General features: G+C 47.2%; 1 long non-coding RNA gene across 1 annotated transcript; it reads left to right on the forward strand.

The window, feature by feature from the left end:
- The first annotated feature begins 2,087 nt into the window (after positions 1-2,087).
- Positions 2,088-3,495, forward strand: LOC125513093. Its single transcript, XR_007285669.1, has 3 exons — positions 2,088-2,494; positions 2,850-2,900; positions 2,994-3,495. It is a non-coding gene; the product is annotated as an uncharacterized LOC125513093 (long non-coding RNA).
- Positions 3,496-7,989: the final 4,494 nt, after the last annotated feature.

Genomic DNA, 7,989 nt, shown 5'->3' on the forward strand with positions numbered 1-7,989 from the left:
AGGGCATGGAACCGTACTAGAAGGATGGCTTAATGGACCCTGTAAAATTCACAGTACAGAGGCGCCACACCAACTCACAGCCTTAGAGCATGTTGGATACTCCGGTAGGTGGCCAAAATCAGCGAAGATCTTCTGATTCCAGAAGCCACAGAAAGCCACCCTAGGGACACCAGTACGGTATTAACAGTCTTCAAGACTTTCGCATCAAATAATATGCGAAAAAGAACACTCCGCAGCCTTGCCGAAGTCTACCAAGTAGCAACAATAAACCCATGGAGTGACACGGCTATTACTTTTAATTCCAGTGATGAACCTAAATTCAGAACAGCCCGAGCACTAGCCGCGTTGGTCCTCAGTCTAATAGTGGACGGCTTTCGCCTTACCAAGGTACTCATGGATGGAGGCAGCGGATTGAACCTCATTTATGAGGAAACCCTTCAAAAAATGGAAATAGACTGGAACCACATTGAGCAAAGCAGCACCGGCGGGAGCCGCCGTAGAGCCTCCACGTCGTCGGAGCAGAGTTAACGGAGGTGGGTGCCGATCTCGTCCCGCAGATCACCGGCGGGGCCACGACCACCTCATTCACTGTCGCGGTGGTGCTTCTCCCCGCGTCGCCGTCGTTGGTTCGCCTCACCCTTCTCACCCCATCGACTGCAACCGCTCCTACCCTTCACGGTGCTCCTCTTCGGCATCCACCGCAGGCCAGTGAGCGGCCACGACCAGAAGTCAGGGAGGCCGATCTATTCCTCATGTATGCAAAAATCCAGGGTATTTGATACAGATGCTGTAATATTCTCTGGTTCTTCGAACTCGTGCTAAATATTCTCATGCCACTTTTGTAGGAACCGGGATGTGGTTCTGGCTTGTGGGCACATGAGAGCCTGACGATTTGAACACTAGCCTGTTTTCTTCTGTAGGAAAGTGGCATCCTTGACCTGATGGAAAGTTGGAGACAGACATCAAATTGGCTGCGGATCATTCTGAATGCTGGATTTCATGCCATCACTCTGACGAAAGCATCTGTGCATCTGTTCTGTTCTGTATGTTGCCAGCTTGGCCTGCTGCTATAAATATAGCACCAAATCTACCAGGTTCAACACCATTCATTGCCTCATTAGAAGCCTTCCAGTGTTCATTGTCGCAAGGTAACCGACTCTTTTGGCTTTCTGCAAGTGTTTTTATTTTCTCTACTCATATGTTCTCTGGAGCCAGGATATGTTCAGGCTAATCATGCTGGATTGAGGTGTCATGGTAGATGTATTAACACATAGGTAATATCAGAAATTCAGAATATACCTTCCACTGGGTGTGAATAATATAGTGAGATGTACCTTACAATGTCTATGTCAGATGTTAGTACCAAAGCTCAGCCATTAATTTTTTTTGCTGAGTTGTCTGATTTCAGAGCCAAGAGAATGTCTGCCGTGTTTGTTTTGTACCTGGCACACTAAATAATTTATTTTAGTTAATCTCCTGGGAAATATGTTATTGCTTTCTCATGAACTGCTTATTGTTCTTTCAGGTTGCTGTCTGATTGTGTTATTCTACCTCGACTGCAACCGGTCATGGTCGTCTCTGCACTGCCGCCCCCTCGCATCGCGCCGTTGCCTCGCGTAGGACTACGAGCATGGGACGCTAGGTCGAGGTTTTCTTGTCTCGTCAGGATTCTCGTGCTGCGAATTTAGTAATGGGGCAAATTTTTGGGTGTCCTAATTTGTTTGCGGATTGATGAGAATTTGGCGAGGGAGATCATAAACCACCTCTCGCTGCGGCACATCAATTGTTGAATTCGCTTGAAGGAGGTGTGTTTCCTCTCTGTTCCCTTGAGCCTATCACCATGATTTTACATCGAGATGATGTTTCTTCTTCAACAGGCGATGACGAACAACATGGGAACAAGGAGGAACTTTACATCGAGCCGATGTTTCCTCTCTCCCATTCTCTTTCCTTTTTGAGCCGTTCACAATCGTTAGAGGTGGACATTGATTGGGAGGGAGGATAAGAGGCCTCAGATCGTGGATCCTCTTTGATCCGGACCTCCTCGACGCCTTGCGCGCCGTCATCTACGCATACTCCACGCGCCATGCCCCTGCTGTTGTGGACCTGTGGTGGTACATCAGCGAAGATGATGATGAGGTGGCGCTACACGAGCGATCGTGGCGCCACCCGATGCACCATCACGCCTTGCGCAGGGGTGCAAGCAAGATGGCCTGGTTCATCATGTGCGGCGCATGGAGTGGTCGGCTGGTTGCCATTGGCTCTATGAACATGGCTCGGCCGCTGCCATCACTGTGAACCGCATGTTGTTCCTCAGATGCAACAAGAATGATTTCTTGGGTTCACTGTACTTTCTAAACGGTTGTAACTTTTTTGCTTCTGAAGTGTCACAGGATACCAAAAATCTCGATGATATATTAGTCACCTGCAGTCCTTGACAAGAATTGATCCAAAGGACGAAAACTTATAAAGTCCTCAAGCTCATAAACTACAGGTTTGTTATTATGATCTCATTATAATTTTCTTGTTGATTTTTTACACTTGCAGCACTCTGAAGTTACAGTAGTCAGGACTTGCTTTTCTACTTCAATTTTTCAGCTTAGTTTGTGTTAGTAGTTGTACCAAATTCACTGTAAGTTTTGCCTCTTGATGTGTTGTAATCTCTACTCTAAGTTCAATGTAACTCTGATTCTAAGCTTTATTAGTCACTTTTCCCATGTCTTACAGTACATCTGAATATGAGTTACACTAACCAGAAGTGGATTTTCCCCATGTTTGTTGTGCAAAGTTCAGTATAACTGTTATATTCTTGAGTTTTTATATTGGATTACATTTTTGGCTTGCTGCAGGAAGTTGGAAGCAGAGAAAATGGATTGGGACAAGGAGCCAGACAGAGGATGGTCAGTGAGTTTGCTCCTTTTGATCATCAATTATCAAAACTTGACATTTTCATGATGAATATTCTGAAGATAAACAATCTGCATGTATTAAAGAGGAGGGGCTCAGCGGAACAAATGGCCAAGGAGAAAAAGGTAGCTATCGCCACAAGCATCAAGATATGTGGGCTTCATGTAACTCATGCTTCCTACCAATACGTTTTTCATAATTTCCATTGAATACCTCAAATGATCTGAGCTTGTCTGTTATTTTTTGCTGAACAGTCCACTCCGCACCACATGAGAAATCTACACATTTTTTCTGTTACAATCAGATTTATTCTCTAGCCAAGAATTATGACTAATTTCTCAGGCCTGAAGAACCAGTATATAATCATAGTTGCTTAATTAGTTAGGGATGTTTCGGCAATTCTTTTTACCACCACTATTAATCACAATGTTCTGTTTGTTGTAGGCGTCATTTACTATCCCGCAGAATACATCGGTAAGTTGAGGTGTGTTTGAGTAGCCTTCACTATCCAAATAGTTTATAATCCTTTTATGCATCTTGTTGTGAGACTGTTATTTTCTTAATTTATTAATGCTTGATGGTTCTTGCGGGCATGGCTATTACGGAAGATATGATCAGACATACGAGTCAAGATAGTGAGGGAGTAATAGTTCTTGCATATGAAAGTGGAACCTTGTAGCATGTGGGTTTGTAAAAATAGTTGAGCCAGTTGAGGGGGTCCTCCATGCCGTCATAGGTGGCGAAGTCGATCTTGGTGAACCGCGGCGGTGTCTGGGTCGGAGCGCCGTGTCGAGCTGGCTCAGAGGTGCGGAGTAGCGAGGCGGGTGGCGCCTGGTCGGAGTACTCCGGGTAGGGACCTGTGGAGCCAGATGGCCCGCCGGAGTGCGGAAACGGGGTCGGCTGCTCCGGAGCCGTGGTGTAGACCGGCGAAGACCCAGCCGCCCAAGCTGGTAATGGCGACGGGGAGGGCGGAAACCGGACCTGATGAATCGGGAGGCCGGTCGGCGAGGGTGTTCCCCGAGCTGGGCAGATGCGGCGCCGGTGGTTGCAGCGTCGGCGACGGAGGGTGGGCGGTGGCGTCAGTGGCCGCGGGGGACGGTGGCTGCAAGTACCACAAAGGGCCCACGGCCGGCGTGGTCCCGCCTGGAACGGCAGCAGCGGCAGCCCGGTGCAAGCCGACGCGGTTGTCCCCGAGCAGATCAAGGACGGCAAGGGCGCGGGGAGCGGCTGCAGCGGTCCGGTGGCCACCGCCTGTGGCATGTGCTGTAGCGGCCAGGGGCCCGCTGATGGCGTCGGCGCCAAGGGCCAGAGGGGCGCCGCGGCGGCCGGATGGCCGCCCGGTGGAGCCGCCTGGAACGGCAGCATCAGGGGGGCGCCGTACGAGAGATGCCCTGGGGCGGCCACGGCGTGTGGCCGTAGGCGGCAACTGGCGCCGTCGGCAGGGGCATGTAGGGCCCGGCCACATATTGCTGCTGCTGCAAGTGGAGGCTCTGGACGGCGGTCACGAGATCCCGTAGGGTGGCCGTGACCTGCTCCGGGGTGAAGATGGCAGACGGCGTTGGCGTGGAGGGAACCGGTGATGGCGGCGCGGGCGGGGCCGCGGTGGAGACGTGGCTCGCCAGCGCAGTTGTCCCGGCGGCGGACGGCATCGGCGCGGTGAGGGGCGGCGTCGTCGTCGTCGGCGCGGTGAGGGGCGGCGCCGTCGTCATCGGAGCGGTGGAGCCGCTGGATAGCGCCGGCGGTGGTGGTGGCAGCGACATGATCGGAACTTGGTCTCTGATTACCAAATTGGTAGGATTAGGGTTCCTACCGGTGCGGCTCCGCAAGTTATAGGGGCAAGGTGGGGGAGGACGAGGGCTGGAGTGGGCGCGCCGGCGAGTGGGCGCCGTCGCGGCTAGGGTTAGGTGCGGCGGCGGTTGGCTGGTGGCGGCTAGGGTTCTTGCTCCTCAGGGAGCCGGGCAACAGAAGATGATAATATCTTTATTGCTTGATTCCAAAAAAAGTCTTACAGCCTATATTTATAATCTAGATAACTTGCATAAGAATTAACCTAAGATAACTTGCATAAGAATTAACCTAAGATAATTTGTGGGCTAAGATTGCCCGGTGGGCCTAGCTAAACCGGCCATAACAACACCACATGTGAATCTGAAGCCACTTGTGCTAAGCATTCCCTGGTTTGCCAGCTTGTGTGTTTCACTAATGGAGAAGGTATGAATCTGTTTCTTTAATGTGCAGGTGTGCACACACCTTCCATCACTAATGGAGTTGAATGTGGCCGGGGTCGTGCTGCTAAAGCACTGCATCTTCTGCGGTGCACGTGGCGACTAGATGTATCAATAGTGACGAAGCAAGGTGAGTGGGACTCTAGAATTTCATATTAATTTGAGCTGTTGACTGGGCCGATTCTGTTGTTGAATTACTAGATTTGGTTCTGGTGTCTTGGTCTGCAGGCGTGCGTGAGCTCTGGCATGGAGAGCTTCATCAGTGTCTTTGAGTGCACTGGATGGGAGAGTTATGTTACTCGCTCACCCATGGAGTTCTCCAAAATTGTCTGTTGCTTCCTACTCTCCGGGGTCATCTTTAACTGATTTAATTTGTCCCAAGTTGTGGTAATTCGGGAGAGAGACAACATCGTGTGTTGGTCGCTGAGCAAGCAGATCAAAGCACAAACACGGGAGGTATCTGACAACAACGACAACCACGACACCGTTCCACTTAGACTTAGAGGCAAGAGCAATGATTCCACCGGCAGCAGAGATCAACAAGTTCTTCTCCATCGGAGAGTAAATGCTTCGCCGCCAACTAAGTGATGACTTAACTAAAAGAAGTAAGTGGAGACTTATCATTGAGCTACAGTCACTTGATCGTCGTCACAAACATTGTTGCGCTAAGAATTGTGCTGCTGCTCTACTTCAGGTACAAATTGGACATCTTGTGAGGCGTGACGCTCAACTCCGGCAAGGAAGATTGCGGCCGTGCACGTAGAAAGGAAAAGGTGCCCACACGATGAAAACAAGTCTGGAAAAGGAGGTTAGCTGATTAATCACAGACATAACGCAAGAGTTATGGTACAGAGAAAGAACTTCTTCATTCAGGATTACACATGTGTCATGTGTCATAGACGAGCATTGGAGGCAAGGGATCACTTGTACTTCGTATGCCCTTTTGCAAAACTCTGTTGGCAATATGTTTGTCCTTCATGGAACCCTCCCTACTGAGACAGGTATTCAATACGAAGTTGCCCATCTCAAACAGTTGCTAAATCTGCCTTTTGCCATGGACATTATTATACTGATCTCATGGGCAATTTGGACCACAAGGAACGACTTCATCTTCAAGCACATTCCTCCAAATCTCTATAATTGCAGGCGTCGATTTAAGGAGGAACTAAAATGGTTTACCTACACTGGCCTCATGGATTGGGTTCGGGTTTTCAGATACAGCTTGTATTTTCTGCCTTTGTTTGTTTTGCTTTTTGTACTTTCCTTTTGATTGTATAGATTATTTTTGTTTTGAACCTTACCATCTACTCCCTCCGTCCGAAAAAGCTTGTCCCAAGCTTGTCCATCGAATGAATGTATCTAGCACTAATTTGATGCTAATACATTCATTCGAGGGACAAGCTTTTTCGGGCGGAGGGAGTACCTCTTATTTGAAAATCAATAAAAAAACACTGTTTCCCTAAAAACAAGGAGGTTTGCTTAGCGTTAGCGAGCTAGAGCCTCCTGTTGAGCCTGACTTATACCGGGTTGCCAAAAGCCTGGGTCAGAGTAGCAATTCGGGTGAACATCAAAGTCTAAGGACCAATAATAATGGTGAGCCTAAGTTATGTTCATTTGCCTAAAATATGTCCACTCCGGATATTCTCTCGCCCAAGAGACTCTTTCCCGACCTATTCTTTCAACTCATCTAAACGGAAGAAAACCTTGTGTGCTATTTGTAAGAATAGAAAGGATGATTACATTTGTATTGTGGTTGAACATTGTGTGCTGGCGCAATGTGCTCATTGTTGGGAAAGAGTGAGCATTGTTTACAAATTCATTTGTTGGCCCGTGGCAACACACGGGCAGTCTACTAGTATCTTTTGTAAATGAGTTTAATGTGCTTTCTAAAACTAGTGAAATTAGTGAAATCTATGTTTTGTAATGACTAAAGTCAGTTTTTTTAAACGAGTGAAACATGGTATTTCAATTGAGTGAGTGTAATGTGTTTTCTGAAACAATTGGAATCTATCTTATGTAATTGAGTGTAATGTGTTTTCTGAAATGAGTGAAATCTATCTTTTATAAATGAGTGTATTGTTTCAAAGCTAGTGAAATGAGTGAAATCCATCTTTTCTAAGTGAATATGCTTTCTGAAATGAGTGAAATCAATTTATTTAAAATACGTGAACCGGGTGTTTTTCTAATGAGTGGAATCTTTTTTAAAACACATGAAAATAGTTTTCTCAAATGGGTGAAATATGCATTTTCAAATTAGTGAAACAATGATTTTGGAACGAGTGAAATTATATTCTTTGAAATGAGTGAAATGGTAAAATTAAAACTAGTTCATATGTATCCTTGATTGTTCTTATTATTCTAAAGATCTTCTCGCTGTGAAGGAGTATAATATACAGAACAATTCAAAAACGGAGTTTTGATTCACAAGATCTATCATCCAAATTTTTACTAGCAAATTAAATAGAAGTCTTTGCCACGGGGAAAAGAGAGAATACTTTAGAACAAATGTAGCGCTGCACACCCACGATCCCCCCTGTAAAAAGCTGCACATCAATAGGGTCCATATATGTATTTGTACATTCTGACACTGCTTTGTCGGCTGTAGGTACTATAAGAGTATACATGTTACAGCGTATCAGACGGTATCAATCTTGACAACATGCATGGATGGTGGATTCCTCATCGGTAGCTACCGAAACCGGTAAACAAAAAAACCATTTTGCAAACTGAATCAACCCTATTCTGCTGGTATCTGTTTGTCATCTGGATTCTCGCCCTCCTCTCCCACCTCCGAGTAGTCCTCGTCCAAGTAGTAGTCCTCCTCCTCGTCGTCGTTTTCGACGGTGACTCCCATGCG

The sequence above is a fragment of the Triticum urartu genome, chromosome 6, assembly GCF_003073215.2.
Source record: "Triticum urartu cultivar G1812 chromosome 6, Tu2.1, whole genome shotgun sequence".
NCBI classification, from domain to species: domain Eukaryota; kingdom Viridiplantae; phylum Streptophyta; class Magnoliopsida; order Poales; family Poaceae; genus Triticum; species Triticum urartu.